This window comes from Micropterus salmoides, unplaced genomic scaffold (assembly GCF_014851395.1).
Source record: "Micropterus salmoides isolate LMB-PRFRI ecotype aquatic unplaced genomic scaffold, ASM1485139v1 Ms_hic_scaffold_2, whole genome shotgun sequence".
In the NCBI taxonomy this organism is placed as follows: domain Eukaryota; kingdom Metazoa; phylum Chordata; class Actinopteri; order Centrarchiformes; family Centrarchidae; genus Micropterus; species Micropterus salmoides.
Window position 1 is genome coordinate 36,797,331 of NW_024041150.1, and position 17,887 is coordinate 36,815,217.

The window sequence follows — 17,887 nt, forward strand, 5'->3', positions numbered from 1 at the left end:
GAAACACAAACAAACAGACTTTTGAATACATTCCACTGCACAGTATTGCAGCTTTCTATTGAAGGAAAATCGGTGGGGAAGGCCAACCAACAGAGCACAGAGTGGTAGAGTACCAACTAGCAGTAAATGGTGCAGTGCATCCGCGAGCACTAGGTCTCAAATTCTTTTGATTACATCAAATGCCACACATTTCTCTGTTGGTGATTCAAAGGCCTGGTTAAAATTTTACATCAACAACGCGACTGGTTGGTTTTCATTCTGCAGTCCATTACAAGAAGCATGCTGATTTGACCAGTGCTTGCTAAAGCGGTTAGCTCACAATGGTCACACACAAGGCTAGTCTGTCTTAATTGCAATTCGAACAGACAGGATAAACCTGGGACATGTGATCACAGTGAGAGTGCATCTCTCCCTCTGACTGCTTTTCCATCTATTCCAAAACCAATCACCATAAAGAGGTGATGATGATTTTGTAGACAAAGGATCCTAATTATTAACAAAGGTTAAAAGAGAGAGCCCTGTGATGGACTGGCGATCTGTCCAGGGTGTACCCCGCCTTTCGCCCGATGTCAGCTGGGATTGGCTCCAGCCCCCCGCGACCCTGTATGCAGGATAAGCGGATGACTATGGATGGATGGGTAAAAGAGAAATGAATATCTCTCCCATGATTCATGGTGAAAACAGTGCACTTTACCTGACTTGAAACTGAGATGACAGAGCCTGCCTGACTGAAAAGGCTCTCTACAGTTCGCCATACTCGGGGAATACCAAGACCTGACCTCCGTTCTTACTTAGGTGGATGACCACACCTGACCTGTTCTGACACTACATCTTTGGGGGGAAACCAGTTGCCTGGTGCTTTGTTGTCCAGTTGCTTATTTTATACTGAACTAGATGTTTGTCTGTCTGCACCCATTTGCTGACCTTTAATGATAAAATTCACACTAACAGATTCTCACAGGAGAAGCCAGAACAGATGCTGCCAGCTCATTCTATGTTGTTGAATGTTATTGTTTAAGCCTTTCAAAACATGATCCAGTAGGTTGCTCATGTGTGTCCCAAGGGACCAATAAGGACTGAATTACTGAACTAACAGATTTCAATAACATTCATGAGTTTTAATGCTTTAAATTGTTCTTTAAGTGTTTTCCTTTAACTGTTTGAGTTTGCCTACAGTACAGATGGATGATTAACAAGGGTTTACACTAAATCTCTGAGCTCCAAGGTTAAGACTCATTCAGAGAGGGTGGGACCGGTTTAGAAAATGGTACTGTCTATCTTAGAGACATTGTGGAGTAACTAAAAACTACGGACCAACTTAAAATCTCATGCTGTAGTAATAATATAATAGTAATAATAATAATCTTTATTTGTAGAGCACTTTTCAAAAACAAATTACAAAGTGCTTTAACAAGTGTAAAGACAATACCCATAACACAATACAGAAACAATACAAGATAAAAGCAAGAAAACATTGAAAAGTCTGAAATACACGTTTAAGATAAATATAAAATAAGTAAAATAGAATAAAATAAAAAGGGATAAAATAAAGTAAAATAAGATTGGGAAAGGCTCTCCTATAAAAGTATGTTTTAAGAAGGGACTTAAGAGTTCACTGACTCAGCCGACCTGATTTCCTCAGGCAGGTTGTTCCAGAGCCTCGGGGCCCTGACAGCAAACGCTCTGTCCCCTTTAGTTTTCAGTCGAGACTCTGGAACAGACAACAGAACTCTGCCCGAGGATCTCAAGGTGCGTGCTCGTGTGTATGGGACTAAAAGGTCATAAATATAACAAGGCGAGAGGCCATGAAGAGCTTTAAAAGTGATCAATAAAAGTTTAAAGTAAATTCTAAAACATACTGGGAGCCAGTGTAGTGAAGCTAAAATAGGGGTAATTTAGTCATTTCTTTGTTCTGGTTAAAAGCCTGGCAGCTGAGTTCTGGACAGTCTGGAGTCTCGATCAGTAGATTTTTGGGTTAAACAAGTGAAAACGCTGTTGCAATAATCCAGGCGTGATGAGATGAAGGCGTGTAAAATGGTCTCTGTGTCCTTAAAAGTTAACATAGATCAAATTTTTGCAATATTTCTAAGTTGATAAAAACATGATTGAACAAGCTTTGTGGTGTGCTGCTTGAAATTTAAATTACTATCAAACCAGACACCAAGGTTCTTTGCAACAGGCTTAATGTGATTTACTAGGGAACCAGCAGATGGCAGTACTTGTTTTGCCATCTGCTGGGACCCGATGACCAGGATTTCTGTTTTGTCTGAGTTCAGCTGGAGGAAATTATTTGACATCCATTTTTTAACTTCACAAAGGTAGTCGGTAAGTGAACTCAGCATTTCAGGGTCTGTGGATCTGACAAGTACATTTGTGTGTCATCAGCATAAATATGAAAAGAAATACCATGTTTATGGATAAAATGTCCAAGGGGAAGCAGAGACGAGGAAAACAAAATGGGTCTTAAGACTGACCCCTGAGGCACACCATATTTAACTGGACAGAACGAAGAGAAATTGTTTACAAACACGCAAAGCTTCCTATTTGACAGGTAGGATTAAAAACCATTCTAGGGCAGTACCAGAGATCCCCACCCAGTGTCTCAGTCTTTCTAACATGAGGTTTATCAATGGTGTCAAATGCAGCACTAAGATCCAGGAGTACCAGGACTGAGCAGGGCAGTCTCAGTGCTGTGGTACTTCCTGAAACAGAGATCAAACAGGGCCCAACAGAATCTATTACTTTCAGTAAAAACTTTGTAGGTATTACATCAAGTGGGCTGGAGGACACTCATTTGTGATACTGTTTTTAAAAGCTCAGACAAGTTGATGGGATAAAACTGGTTAAAACTCTCTTGTTGCTGGTGAGGAACCTCTTAGTAAGAGGCCGCAGGGGTAATAGAGGCTCTGATTGACACCACCTTATTGGTAATATAAGATAAAAACAATTCACAGTCATCATTACTTCCAGCTGAGGCACAAGGAGGGGTTGGGTTTACCGGCTGATCCACAGTCTTAAACAGAAACCTGGGATTGTGTTTAGTAATGAGTTAAGAAAAATAGTGTGTTCTCGCATCCTTAACCATGTTATTGTAGTTAATTAATAAATCCTTTAGACTGAGGTAATGGACTTGGAGACTGGATTTTTTCCGTCTGCATTCCCTTTTTAGGCTGCAAATTCTGTCATTTATCCAGGGTTGCTTACTAGCTTTAGACGTAGGCCTAACCTTTAGAGGAGCAGAAATATTTAGTAACAACAAGCAGATATGATTGAAGTGATCGACCAGATTGGTGGTGTTGGAATCAGACAGGTGTTGGCTTTGGCTCTGAAAGAATGTGCAAAACTTTGAAACACTTTGTTCATTAAAGATGCGAGAACACACGGGGCTTGGTGAGGCGGCATGAGTAACAGGCGAATCGCAGCTAAAAACAATACATCTGTGGTCAGATATGGTCATGTCCACTAATTCCACTGAGGAAATGCTGAAACCCAGGGTAAAAACCAAGTCCAGTGTATGACCACGGTTATGTGTTTGCCCTTTGACATGTTGTTTGAAGTTAAAAGAAGTGGCCATATTTAAAACATCAGTTGCATTAACATTGGTGGGGTCATCAACATGAATATTAAAATCGCCACAAAGAACAATTCTGTCATATTTAAAACCAGAGTAGGTAAAAATTCAGGAAGTTCTGATAAAAATCCTCCAGGCGGTTTTGGGGGGCGATAAATTATAACAAATATGATAGGTTGCAGCCCTCCAACTTTAAGAGTGAGAACTTCAAAGGAGTTAAATTGATCACAGCGTACTTGATGACATTTAAAAATTTTTCCTATACATGCTCACTAGCCCACCACCACGACCACTGACCCTCAGTTGACTAAAACAATCATATTGAGGCGGACACAGTTCGGCTAGCTGGCTATAGTCATTCATTTGCAACCATGATTCAGTTTCAAACATAAAATCTAGATTTGCAGACAAGATAAAATCATTTACGATAAATGTCTTACTTGACAGAGATCTCACATTGAAGAGAGCCATTTTAAATGACTTTTTTCTAGGTGCTGGAATTGGTGCAGTTGTCCTAATCCTTAAGAGATTAATATATGTGCACATTTCGGTTTACTGGTCTGTGATTGATGATGACAGGAATAGAAGTCTTTGGAACAGCGCTGGGAGCAGACGGCTTTACATGCCAGCAGGTGGAGACAGCTGTTAGTGGCAGTGAGGCAGAGATCTGTTCAGTGACCGGTGGTGTGTCCAGGTGTGCTGCATGAATGATTAGTCATTCATGAAAGTCATGTGTGGACCGCACCACATGCTGTATGTGAGCAGCTAACATTTCTGAGCCCCGTTTGTTTGGGTGAAGTCCGTCTGTCTTAAAAAGAGACATTCTTTGCCAGAAAATATTAAAGTTATCAACATAACACACACCGTGAGCCCTGCAGGCAGACTGGAGCCAGTCGTGGAGGCCAAGGAGTCTAATGAAGCGGCCAGCACCACGACCAACAGTGGGAATGGGATCAGAGATAAAAATGCACTTTCCACACTGCCTTAAAAAGTTAAGAAGACGGTTAAAATCTGATTTTGTCAGCTGAGACTGCTGAAGAGCTGAGTCATTTGTTCCCACATGGACTATCACTCTTGTGATGGAGGACGGGAGCGATGGCATCAGGTCCTAGAGTTTTTTAAAAATGTCAGCCGTGGCACCGGGGAAGAAGTGAGTGGTAGCGTTAAAGAAACGGATGTTTCTGGTTATGGAGTCACCAATTATTAGTGTGGTTGGGGAGAAAAGGGGATGAGGAGATGCCGTTGTGGGGTTCCAGAGCAGGACTGAGCAGAATTTGCTTCAACACTGCGTGCGGACTGAGGATGGAGTGTGTGAGCTGCCGAGTGTTGTGTTGGAGTAGCAGTAATAGACCTGAGAGAAGGGCTACCCGACGGTGCAGGCTAGAGACGGCCTCCGGAGCATCTGAGCACAGCCTCCTTCAGGATCCTACGTCGGGAAGCAGAGGTTTTTGACCGGGATGACGGCCGCCGATCAGGCCCTGCGGCAGACCGGCGGCCCAGCCGATCACCGTTTGCCTCCAGCGCAGGAGATGTAGCCAGTGGAGGAGATGCAACATTGTCGGTAGTGTCACAGTAAGTGGTGTGGTGAAGCAGGTTGGAGAACCCAAATGCAGGACACAGAGTGGAGCAGGTATAGTTCGAGGGTTTTAATTAAACAAAAGGTGAGCACACTTACAAACTGAGTGGCTGAAAGACTAAGTCCAAAACAAAGGTTGTCCAACAGAAAACCAAAATCCAAAACGAGCAGGGAAACACGGAGACACGACGAGTGTGGCTGACGACACAAGAAACACACACTGCAACTCAAGGTGACAACATACAATGATCCGACAAGGACAAGACAGAAACACCAGGTATATATACACAGGGACTAACGAGCAGGGCGGGAGCAACACAGGTGAAAGACATGAGGCTAACGAGGCACAGGCAGGGAGAGAGAGAGCAGAGGAAAACAGAGGCAGACATGCAGAGGGATCACTGGGGTAACAGACATGACAAGGGTTACCGAACACTAGACGACAGACAAGACAGACATGAGTGACAGACAGAGACGGACAAGAGTGAACCCCAAAACACAGACTATATAACTGATACTGGACACAGGACAGAACCCAAAACACTAAGACATAAACCGAGACACAGAACGAGGAGCTAAGACACAGAATACAGAGCAGACTAAACTAAAATAATGCAGACGAGGAACAAGAAGTAAATACTAAAACATAACCGAGGCACTGGACTGGGAACAAAGACAAAGAACTGAAACACAGGACCAAGAGCTAAGATAAAAGACGACATAAACTACTAAGGACAAGGAACGGACACGGAAAAACAGGCAAATAGACATGAAACAATGGCAAAAACTCAAACCCACAGGGAAAAAACTACAACTCATAACAGGTAGGCACAATCCATCGAAAGAGATCCGTATCAGGGAGACTTGAATCCGCAGGTGCATCTGCTGGATGGACCGGAGTGTCGTCAGACAGGGCTGCATAGCGGTTGGAGAGGCCGATGTGCAGAGGAGAGGCAGCCCCATCCGAGCCTCTCTTGCAGCCACGGACCACCACTTCAGCCCAGGTTGACTGATGCTTCTGAGTCGAGCAGGAGGAAAGCCTTGGAAGGGTAGAGGGGTCCCATAGTCCTGGATGTTAGCGGTTGTGCTAAGAAAAACAATCTGTTTGGCTTATACTGAAGCCACATCCATAAAGCCAGTTGGAATCTTTCTCTTTGAGTTCCTCTGAAAGTCGTCGGATGTCTTCCATAAGGTCAGCAATCTTTTTGTTCGCTTTCTTAAGGAGTGTGCAGTCCTCATGGGGCAGAGTTATCTCGGCTAGCATAGTCACCGGAGCTGTGACGCGTTGATGGCGTTTTTACGGTCATCTACCTTAAAATCCATGTCGGATGACTAAAATCCTTAACTCACGTAAAACTTAAGTTAAAAACTTAAGTTAAATAAAAAGGATATATAAAATGTAACAAAAAAGTGTGGATTAAAACTGGATAAAAGTCCGGTTTAAGACGGAGCTTCCGATAGGTGGGTATAGATGCCAACGCATGCGCAGAGTACAGATTACGTCAGCCATCTGTGTAATCTGTGTCTTTCCTATAGGTCCAGATGTGATCTTATAATGGATGGAAATAACAACATGTGAATAAATTAAATACTGTCTTAATAACTGTCTTAAGCCTAAAAACTGAAATTCATCTCTGTTTTCCTTCCTGGGTAATGGCATCAGCAACTTCCAGAGTGCTGGTGCTGAAAAATGGGAACAGTATGAGAAAATTGTTTTGGTGAAGCAAGAAACATTTTCCCATATGCGCAAGTGACATTGCCTTCACAGCTGCCCTATGTAGCCACGTCTACTCTCCCTCACCTGGAGCCAGGGACTTGGGTACTCATCAAGGGCCACAGGTTTTCCTTTAATTGGTTTTGTGGGTCCTTTCCAAGTGCTTTTAATCACCGAACCACAGTGAAAGTCACGGGAAGGGATACTTGGGTCCACGCCAGCCATTGTAAGCCTATCCCAGAGCCCTACCACCACTTCAAGCCCTCTATCCACATCCCAACTCAACTGGCTCAAGCTCAGTGGACCAGACGTGCTAAGGACAGCACACTAGAGGAGTAACCTACCTGTGTTCAGGTAACAACAAGTCACTCCAATTCGACTGAGGACATCGCGGTAAAAGAACTGACCACATATATAGGAATAGTTATATAACATTCATTGTTAGGCGGGGACGTGAGCGCGGGTAGGGAAGAAGAAAGAAGCAGGCAGCCAAACACTACACTACATGTAATGAAATACAGAGTGACCAACAAGGAATCAATGACGGGATCCAGGTCCACACGTCCATGGCACCCTTTCCTTGCCAAGGTGGGAGTGGTTAGGTCAACGTTGTTTTTGACTGGTATTTCTGTGATTATGGTGGTTCCTATTCTGTCCACGTTTGACAAACATCCATCTGCATCCAACTCGACCACACTGATACCGCATAGTCTTAACAGATCAAAGCGAGCAGTAACACCACTGAGCTTCCCACCGGATGGGAACGCCTGATACCTGAGTGCTGAACAGTTCTGTGCCCGTCACTGTAAATTATAATTGCTATGCATGCATGACCGGGAAGCTACGCTCTAGGGACTTGCCTCTGCCTTACACAGCCTGTGCGGAACACTCACATGTAGTTTCCAAATTTTAACCTTTCCCATTCTCCGACCGGGGCCTGGGACTGCATGCTCACACGCGGATACAAAATCAACACGGCCCTGTTAGAAACTTAGGCTAAATATCCACTCCTTGCACCGCCAAACCAGCTCCTCAAAACACCACAGTAGCGACAGACATCAAATTTGAATCTTTTCACCGAGGTGAAACTCATTCAAAGGTTCACACGGATAGTTAGTCGGTGGGGCATTTCCCTGGTGTGTACTCACACACCTAGGAATGCACCACTGAATGCACAGTAGACAACAACAAAGACACACTGCATACAAGCCTAGTGCTGACATGCTATCACACCAAGTCCGTGCCATCTCTGACCCCTATTGGTCCCGCGGGAGTGGCCGGCTGTACCAAACTCTGCCGGAAGGATGGAGAGATACATGCGCGAGAGTAGTATTGGCATTGGATGTCCTTATCATGCCATTCGATGCCTCACCGCCTCACAGGCAGAAATGCTCCATTCCAGACTTGTCCTCTATTGATCCTAATGTGTACATTGATGCCATCAGGATGCCCCGAGGGCGTTTAGTTTGAGTTTAAAGTAAGAAATCAAATCGCAGCCGGATTTGAATAAAGTCTCTATTGATGTGGTTGTATGATGTACTTTTAGTACAATGAACCATAAAAGCTTGTGACTGTTAAATATTGAGATATTAACATATGATTGTTAGAAAGACAAATAGAATTCATGTTAGAGAATTAATTACAAATAAAAACCATTATTATTATTAATTCCATTTTGGTGACAGGACCACTAGATTGGTTAGTAACGCACACACTTGGAGAAGCTTTTATCTGATGGAACCAGGCAACAGTTTTTTTGTTTGTTTTTTTCAAAACAAAGGTCTCAAAAGTAGTCCTGCAAAGAAACATTTAAACCTGTAGCTTTTGTAGATTACCCTGTTTAGTCCCACAGGATCAGTTATGAATATGTGATACATGATATTTGACAGCAAAGGTTCTCATCCAGGATGAGCACAAATAAAAATATGTTTGATCCTCTGCTTGTTCATAGTTTAACAATGTCTATGTCCTGCAAAGTCAACCAAGGCTAATTTTCCATTGTCAATTTTCTGTACCTGGATGTCCATATATAGCCGGAGGGAGGATTGTTATAGCAGAAAATTGTGTGTTCTTACATTTAATCTTTTATGTATGTTCTTTTGATATTATCATTATTATTACTATTATTATTACTAGTATTGTTATGTCTCATAGACATATATGTATTGTGTTTTTATCCTTAACCTTTCCTTCTTCTTTACTCCTTATGTTAGTCCGTCCACATTTACAAGAATTTAGGTCAGAGCTGTGAGATTGTTTTGGTGATTTCCCCCTCGTATTGTTCCTCTCCTCTCCTTGAATGTTCATTCAAGGCTGGGAGAGGATCTCTCTTCAAAACATAGAAACCAAGACTGTGTAAATGATTATGCATCCCTTTGCTCGGGGCCAGACACCGAAGCTGCATTTGGCAACAGGTCTCTGGACCAGCTGTATATGTGTTTTAGTACTTCTCTGTATAACACTATCATAAAGTGAGACTGTCACCTACTGCTGATGATCACTCTCTGTCATACAGCACTGTATAAACTATTTGACATTGTTTTTATAGCTAGCACAGTTTCCAAATGCAGTCTTATTTTGTCAGCATCGCGTTGGTAATCCAATGTTGCTGTGAAAATGACTTGTAGGCTACTTGTACTTGAGTATGAGTTGTGTACTCCATGGCTACCTCTGATCACCATGGAGTTAGTAAATGAGTGCAAATGAGTACATTGATCTACTTGCTCTGGTATACTTATCCATAGCATTGGGGGACGATAAATTACAACAAATATGGTTGGTTGCAGGCCACCAAGTTTAAAAGTGAGAACTTCAAAGGAGGTAAATTCATCACAGAGTAGTAGTAAAATTTTTCCTGAGCAGACTCACTAGCCCACCACGAACACTGACCCTGGCTTTGCTGAAAAACTGATGCGGACACAGTTCAGCTAGCTAGCTATAGACATTAGTTTGCAACCAGGATTCAGTTAAAAACATAAAATCTAGATTTGCATACAAATTTAAAATCATTTAAAATAAAAGGCTTACTTGAAAGTGATCTCACATTGATGAGTGCCATTTGAATTAGTATTAGTACTGGGTGCTGGAATTGGTGCATTTGTCTTAATCCTTAATAAATTACTCTGATTCCTGTGTGGGGCGGCGCGGTGGTCCAGTGGTTAACATGAGGTCTTGAGTTTGAACCTTGGTCGTTCCAGGTCTTTCTGTGTGTAGTTTGCATGGGTTCTCTCCGGGTGCTCCGTCCAAAGACATGCTGACTAGGTTAATTGGTGACACCGTTTTGTGTCTGTTTTAACTATGTTTATTTTTGTTTTACAATCAGGAGTTTTATTTTAAAAAATTGACCGGATTCTATATGCAGTGCTGTGTCTGACTTCCTGCCTGGTTCAATCAGCTCTGTGCTGCTAAATCAAAAATAAACCTGCTACCTACCCTATTCTCTGCGGAGCACAGTGGAGAGCCACTGGGACTCTTCTGGGACACTTCTCGGATGTGCTGCGGCCAAATCTGGTGGACCCACGAGCATTAACTATAATTGCCGCGATTACCTCTGGCAACTGCAGCGCAACCGCAGCGCAGCTGTAACGCGCCGTAGCCAGAGTCAGTGGATTTTATGCTTTAGTTTCACATTTGAGGGAGGGCTATCTAGAGCCTGCTGTTTAAGGCAGGACACTTTTTTCATGTATCAATTTTGAGACGTCAGCCTATTTTGCTTCCATTGTCTTCTTTTACTGAAATGGAAAGAAAACTTCCAAACTTCACATTAAGATGTTGTTTGTTTTAAACCTTCTACCCTCCGTCTGTTTGCATCTGTAGATTTCTTCTAAATGAACCAAAACCAGCTAATCTGCATATTTAACCAACATTTCAGGGAAAAGACCTTTGATGTTAGTCAGTAGCTGGAAACATTCTGTGGTGATGTGCATTAGTTATTTTGTTTATCCTATTCACCTGCAGTGCCTTGTCAAATGTATGCAAATAATGCCTACTTTGCATATCAATGTGGCAGTTGTGTTGACATTATGATTTTACTTTATTCACCTGTAGTGTCTCAATTAAGTCCAGTAGCTACATTAGCCTGTATGGATATATTGACTGAGCTAAACTTATTACATTAGCAAGTAGCTCATGAGTCATGCATGTTAGCAGGTCACAAGTTACCTGTATTTGTCTTTTGGCCAATGAGCTGTTAACTAGAGGCACTAGTAGATTAGTCGTTGTTGTTCATCACCACTCAATGCCACACAAGCCAAGACAAACACACCTGGGAGAGGAGCTGGGAGGAGCTGTTGCCTGTCTGTTAGTTTGGTGTGCCAATGTGCATGACGCTGCGCAGATATGGGGAGTGAGAGGGAGAGAGGGCATTTGAACTGACAAAGTCTCATCTCCCGACCTGATAGGCCTATATATAAACTGATAGAAATAGGGCAGAGCGGGGTATGTTGTCACACTTTTCACAGTGTCTAATATTTACTGAGCACCGTACATCACAGTGGTACAAATGTCATACCAAATGAAAGATTGAAGTCTTGGGCAGAAGTGTTGTATTCATTACATCTTCATATCTTATCTCATTATGGAGTGTTGAATAGAGAGTGTGCACTTGTGACAATTTGCCCCATCGGCAGGTAAGTAGTCACACTGGATTATCAAACAGTTATGTAACAACTTAATTGTGAATATTGATGTCAATATAAGGTTAACACACATTCGGTGCTACTTATTGATATAATAAACGCCAATCAATGTCTGCCACACGTCCCTCCCCAGCTTTGTGTTTTTACAGAAACAGGCATGCTGTTACATACTGTTACACACCTGTCACACACAAGGAGGCAGATTCACTTTCCTGGAAGCTTTCTGTTTAAAGTAGCCTAATCCCTATGAGTAATCACAGAATTTTCAAATTGTTCCTGTAATCTTATTATGTCATTGTTTTCTGTACTGTAACACAGTTACTCTTTTTTGTATCCTGATTACGTAACGCTGTTACATGTAATCCATTACTCTCCAACCCTGTACAGGGAACATAATACTCAGCTGGAAATATTACAGTAGGTACACATGTTATCTGGAATCACGGTGTATTGTGAGGGGTGTCCATAGTGTTGCCCCCCCGTCGCTTAAAATATGGAATCATCCCTTATTTAAGAACTAAATATTGGAATTGGAATCAATATGTTTTTCTGAGTTGTATTTAATGCAGCATCCCATGAAAAAATAAATACTTAAATATATTGACTGACCAATCATAAAAATGCCGTTGAATTAAATTGAGAAATGTTTGTAGATAGGTTATTTATGTGTGGTTTCATTGTTTGGATAGTATTACTGCAAACAATGATAAATAATTTTGCCAAAGTCTTTTCAATCAAATTGTATCAAAGCATTTGTTTTAACCTTTATAGTTAATAAGTTATGGACATGTTGATTTTATAAGTTAATAAAATACAGTTCACATCCTATTTTTGTGGTCTTGCTGTCACACATTGTTGGCCTATGTTTAATATTTTCATAGTTGTGTGTTCAGCTATGACAATATGACCAAGTTATGATATACCACCACTGGCCCACCATCAGGCCTGTCATTGCAGAGCCCCCAAGGGGTGTGGCCCCCGCTCCGGCAGGCGTCCCTTATTTTTCTTTATTGAAGGTGGCAACCCCAGGTGTCCAACTAATTTTGGTGGGCCAAAAATGCCAGGGCCAATTTTTTGTCCCAGTCAAGCTCTGCTCCTACTGAAGGATCTGAATACTTTCTCCTCCACTGGATAGGGTTTTTAAATAAATATAAAAAACAAGAGCACAGCACGCTGACACAGACACCATACCTGCTGTTCCTGGTATCCACCCAGCCACACAGGTGTGTGTGTGTTTGCTAGCAGACGGACAAACTGCCTCTCCTCTGGTGTGTGAAGCGACGCCAGTTTACCAGCAGCCTGAGAGCACAATAACTAACACACACATACACACACACACACACACTCAAAACCACATCAAAACCATGTAATACTGAATCTTCTGTTTTATAAACTTAAATGTGTTATATCTTCAGTTTACATCGGCATGCTCCAGGAGCTCCACACAGGGTAGAAAGCGAAGCATCTCTGACCAAACAGGAGCCACCGAGGTGGGCATGAAAAGACCTGCTCCGTCCCTGCTGACACGTTATTTAAGTATTAAATTTGAAAAAGCCATTTGAATTACATATTTATTCAGTATAATGAACAAAGCCACTGTGGAGACGAGAAATGTCATTATTATTTTAATGTGACTGACAGGAATCTCCATCTTACTGTTTTTCTTACCTGAAGATGACAGTGAAGCAGATGTCTCAGTCAGGAGGACAGTCAAGACGAGAGGAACTAATAGACACAACATCATTTACCTGTAACACACATATATTTACACTATAGCAGAGACATTTTTAATATTTACTTTATTTATTTATATACTTATATATTCTATTTTTAATTTTTACTTTATTTTATCTTCTGTTTTTTATGATCTCTGTTTTTTATTTTGTTTCTGTAAAGCACTTTGTAACCTTGTTAAAAAAAAGTGCTGTATAAATAGAATTGATTAGTATTATATTATTAAAGAAAACAGAGTAGCTCATTTAAACTTCAAAAAGGAAGTTGACATATATGAGGAGATAAGTCAGACACACCTGTGAGTTGGAGGAAGAAGAAACAAAAGCAGCACAGAGGAAAAGTGACAGAGGAGTGCGAGTGGCTAAAGGAGGACTGAAAGTCTTAATCCGGTTTGGGCATCTAGCCTCAAGAGAGAAAAGTATAGTGAAGTAGCTACAATTATAAAAAGTGGCATTAAGAGTGTGCATTACCTCACATTTAACCCTCAACCAAATGAAACCTGTTTTTGCACTGCCCCTATACCCTGCTGATTGCCTGAACAGAACTGAATTAATATATGTACCAATAAAATTTCACCATTTGAACAAGCCATTCTGAACTAATTCAGTGTGTTGTGACAAAGTTTTCATTCAGCAGAAAAAGCTTCAACCTCAGAAACAGCTGTCACATGTTTTTTAATAGGAAATTAATTATTATTCAAAAGAAGAACTTTTAACAGTTATTTATACTACCCTTAACTGCTAATAGTACTTTATCCTTAAAGTCGATTTCTTTAAATTAGTAAAATACTGAATAAAGGACTATGTTTTTTGTGGTAGTGCTTCATTTACTTATATACAGTAGTAAGTAAAAGTACTTCTTCTACCACTGAAGTATAAAAACGTGTAATCTTTCACTTCATCATCTTTTACACATTAATATCAATAGTTTTGACTTGGAGTGCAAAACAGAGTTTAAAATATCCAAATGTTCTTATTAAAATTTATAATAATAAGAATATACAGGAACATTTTTACATGTGAAATATCCAAAATGTCCAAAGAACAATGAAAGTCCACTTTATCTAGACTACAATGAGCCTCATAAACAACACAGAGAAGTTGTTTTTAACTCCATAAAATAATCTGCACATTGATTTAACTTCAAAGATTATAAAATTCTGAGATATCAAACAAGTTTTACTTTAAAAAGCAACTCTTACCTGCCGTGAGACAAATGATGACTCTCCAGTTTGATGTTCTGCTGTTCTGTCCAACATGAAATGAATGATTATGATTGATCCCTGGTGATGTGTCAAAGTATGTGCAAATCCTTTGTCCAAAGATGGAATGACATGTACTTCCTTTAGTGGAAATTCTACATTCCTGATGAGGGACTGACTCAGTAATTGAGTAACAACAAACTGCCTTTAAATAATTGTTTAATAAATGAGAATGACAGAGAAGAACTACAACAGAAGATCAGCTTGGCCAGATGTTCCGTCCCCTGGGACAGTCACTAACGTATGGCTTCGAGCAACCAATTACGTGTTATAAGGTCTTATAATTAGTTCATAATATATTATACAGGGATAGATATTTTAACACTTTACTTAAAGCAAACAAAAACGTGCTGTACAACATTAAACATTACTATAAGCTATTATTCCATTTTATATCACTAATTCTAAATGGTGACTAAAGTGTATTTTTTTAGGCAGAGTCGGTGATTATAATGTGTTATGGAACATGGGCGGAGATTCTTGCCGCACATTGATATAAACTGGTATTACTATTAGTTATAAAACGTTAAATCAAAAGTTCATAATACGTTAATTATTATTGAATTAAAGTGTTAACTCACACTCAAGATTGTAAAATCAGTTTTATTATAGCAGACAAAATAGCAAGTCTCTAATAAATAGTCTTAAGGAAATTAAAAGAAACCTGTGTTTACTGTTATGATGAATGACTGGAACCACGCCTTGCTGTCAAAATAAAATGTTGTTTACCAACTGAACAAACCAGAGCTGCCGCTTTTAAACGAGTAAAGTCTCTGATTGACTAATGCACATTACTGGTTTGTCAGTGATCACTCAGGCTTCCAGTTACTTACTGACCAAATCACATTTCTTACATGCTTGACTCTCAGTTGCTTAGATCCTCAGTCGTGCTTGTTGCTGCAGAATAAGAGTTAAACTTGTTTACAAAGTTTTTGTCCATTACAATAAAAGAAGGAAACTGTTATAACAGTAATGTGAACCAGGTGTGATGAAGAAGTTTCAGAGACTGATGAAGACTTACACAGTATTGTTTAATGAAACTTGGCTAAGGAGATGAGATTGCCAGCATACAAAGTGTGGACTTCATGTCTGGGGATATGTATCCTTCCTAGACCCACGGAGATTCACTAAGTGTTCAAATAAGGTTATTGTTCACCCCTCTCTACATGTGTGAAGAGTCTATTGGTTATTCGTTCATATGAAGACATGTTGTGTGTCAGTCAAGCCATATGCGACACTTTATACAGAGAGCCAGTCAGTCTGTAATGAAACAAAGATAATCTCGACCTTGGGTTAACAAACAAATGGATAGCAGTACATCCTTATCAAGACAGCTCCTTCAGCCAATTGACCAAACAGGCAGAGAGGAATGACAGAGTCTGACCTATTGATTTGTCCCTTGCTGTCAGCTTTGTCGTAGCGTTAGCTCAGCAATTGATTCTATCATGACCTGAGGTAACCTGTGTCATAGTACCTCTAACTTCCTTCACAGAGACAAGTAGTGATGGTATCTTGAAATAAAAAAAATAAATAAACACAAGACCCATACATCCTGGAGCCAAGACACTTCTTACATGCCTCGACAGGACTGAGAAGATATAAACTGAAACGATAAATCCCAGAACAGCATGGTGCAACATGTGAGTCTCTCTGGTCTGGAGTCTACAGGTGAAGCTGTTGCTGTGTCTCTTCTCCACAGTCACTCTGCTGCTGACAGTATAGAGGTCATCAGGACCTCTGACTGTCTCTGTAGGTCCAGCAGAGAGGAGGTTTCCCTCACCGTCCAGCCAAAACACCTCAGGCTCTGGATACCAGCCTGCAGACTCAGAGTTTATTTACTTTTTTTATTATTTAATTATTAATTATATTATTTTTTAATTACATTTCAGGACATTTATATAAATGTCCTGAAATGTAATTGTCTAAATGTAATTGTCTAAATGTAAATGTCTAAATCATCAGATTGTGTTATAAAGTCAACAATGCTAAGTATCTAGTTGCCAGTCAGAAAGCACGTTGCGCCCTCTTGTGGTTGAAGTGAAACATTGCAGTGTGGACTCTGCAGATCTGCTCCCCTTCTTAATGATCCAGTTTGTGACTTCATGTGGATCAAACATGTCTCTTAGTGTCCTTGTCTTTATCTTGTAGATGTGCAGCTGGTGTTTGGGGTGATGGAGGTTACCCCAGCAGTGGAGCTGTTCATAAGGAGACCATTCGTGCAGAGGAAGAGGAGATGAGAGAGGATGAAGCAGTTAATGAAGACAACACATGAAGAGCAGTTATGAGCAAAGACAAAGCAAACTCTGTCCGAGTCTCCGGGAGGATGAACACTTGGATCAGAAACATCTGGATAACATCAGGAGCCATGAACTGACAGTCCTGCCATGTCTCCAGTTTGCTCTGCAGTTGATGAAGATCAGGTGTAATGTTTAGCAGCTACACCAGCCGGTACCTTTTGTAGTAAAATTCAGACATATGTATAAATACCCCATTTAGAGTCGATCCAGTAACTCACAGTGAAAGAAACAGCAGGTGCTGGACAGACAGGTTGTCGTCCGCTGTTTGTCCATGGTGCTGAACTCACCCAGAAAATCTCTCTGACCCACCTGATCCATTCAGGTTTAAATGATCTTATTAGCTAGTTATACGTACTATTTACTCAGATAACTGTCACTGTAAAAAGCACCAGAAGTGGAACAAGTATTCAGATTATCTTACTTAAGTGAAAGTACTACTAACACACTGTGGAAATACTCCCCTACAAGTAAACGTCTTGCATTTACAACAAACCCTCAGTGCTACATAGTAATAACCCATATCTATAAATAATGATTCACTAATAAATAGACTGGCTTATTGAACGACTAGTATTTATTTACATGTTTACACACACACAATCAATGGTGGAAGAAGTATATACATATATAAGTAAAATACTAAAAGCACACTGTGAAAATGCAGTTATGCATTTAAATCCTTATTTAAGTAAAAGTATTATCAGCAAAATTTACTTGTTTTATTTGCAACTGAATTCAATTTCATTAGATTCTATTCAGATTCAGTTTTTTTGAATGCAGTTATTCAAGTTGAGCGATTCAAATTCAGATCTGAATTCTAAATTAATATTCAAATTCTACTGCAAAAGCTCATAGGTCTGCTCCAAAAACTGTTGAGCCGCTAACGAGTGACAGTCCAACATGATCACAAAAAAATTTGTAATAGCCTATCTAAATAAATATGAGTTATTTTTTCATTTATTATATCATAATTGACTCTTTACAATCTCTCTCTCTATATATATATCTATACTCTATTGCTGGACCAAGAAAAAAGGACCTGCAAAGAACTTGAAAAGACAAAGGACATGGGACAAACGAGACACATACCTTGGCTC

The 17,887-nt window shown here is 40.4% G+C and overlaps 1 long non-coding RNA gene across 1 annotated transcript; it reads right to left on the bottom strand.

Annotated features, from left to right (window-relative positions):
* Positions 1-12,822: 12,822 nt before the first annotated feature.
* Positions 12,823-14,542, bottom strand: LOC119913257. Its single transcript, XR_005446418.1, has 3 exons — positions 14,434-14,542; positions 13,167-13,246; positions 12,823-13,015 (listed from the first exon to the last, which is right to left on the bottom strand). It is a non-coding gene; the product is annotated as an uncharacterized LOC119913257 (long non-coding RNA).
* Positions 14,543-17,887: the final 3,345 nt, after the last annotated feature.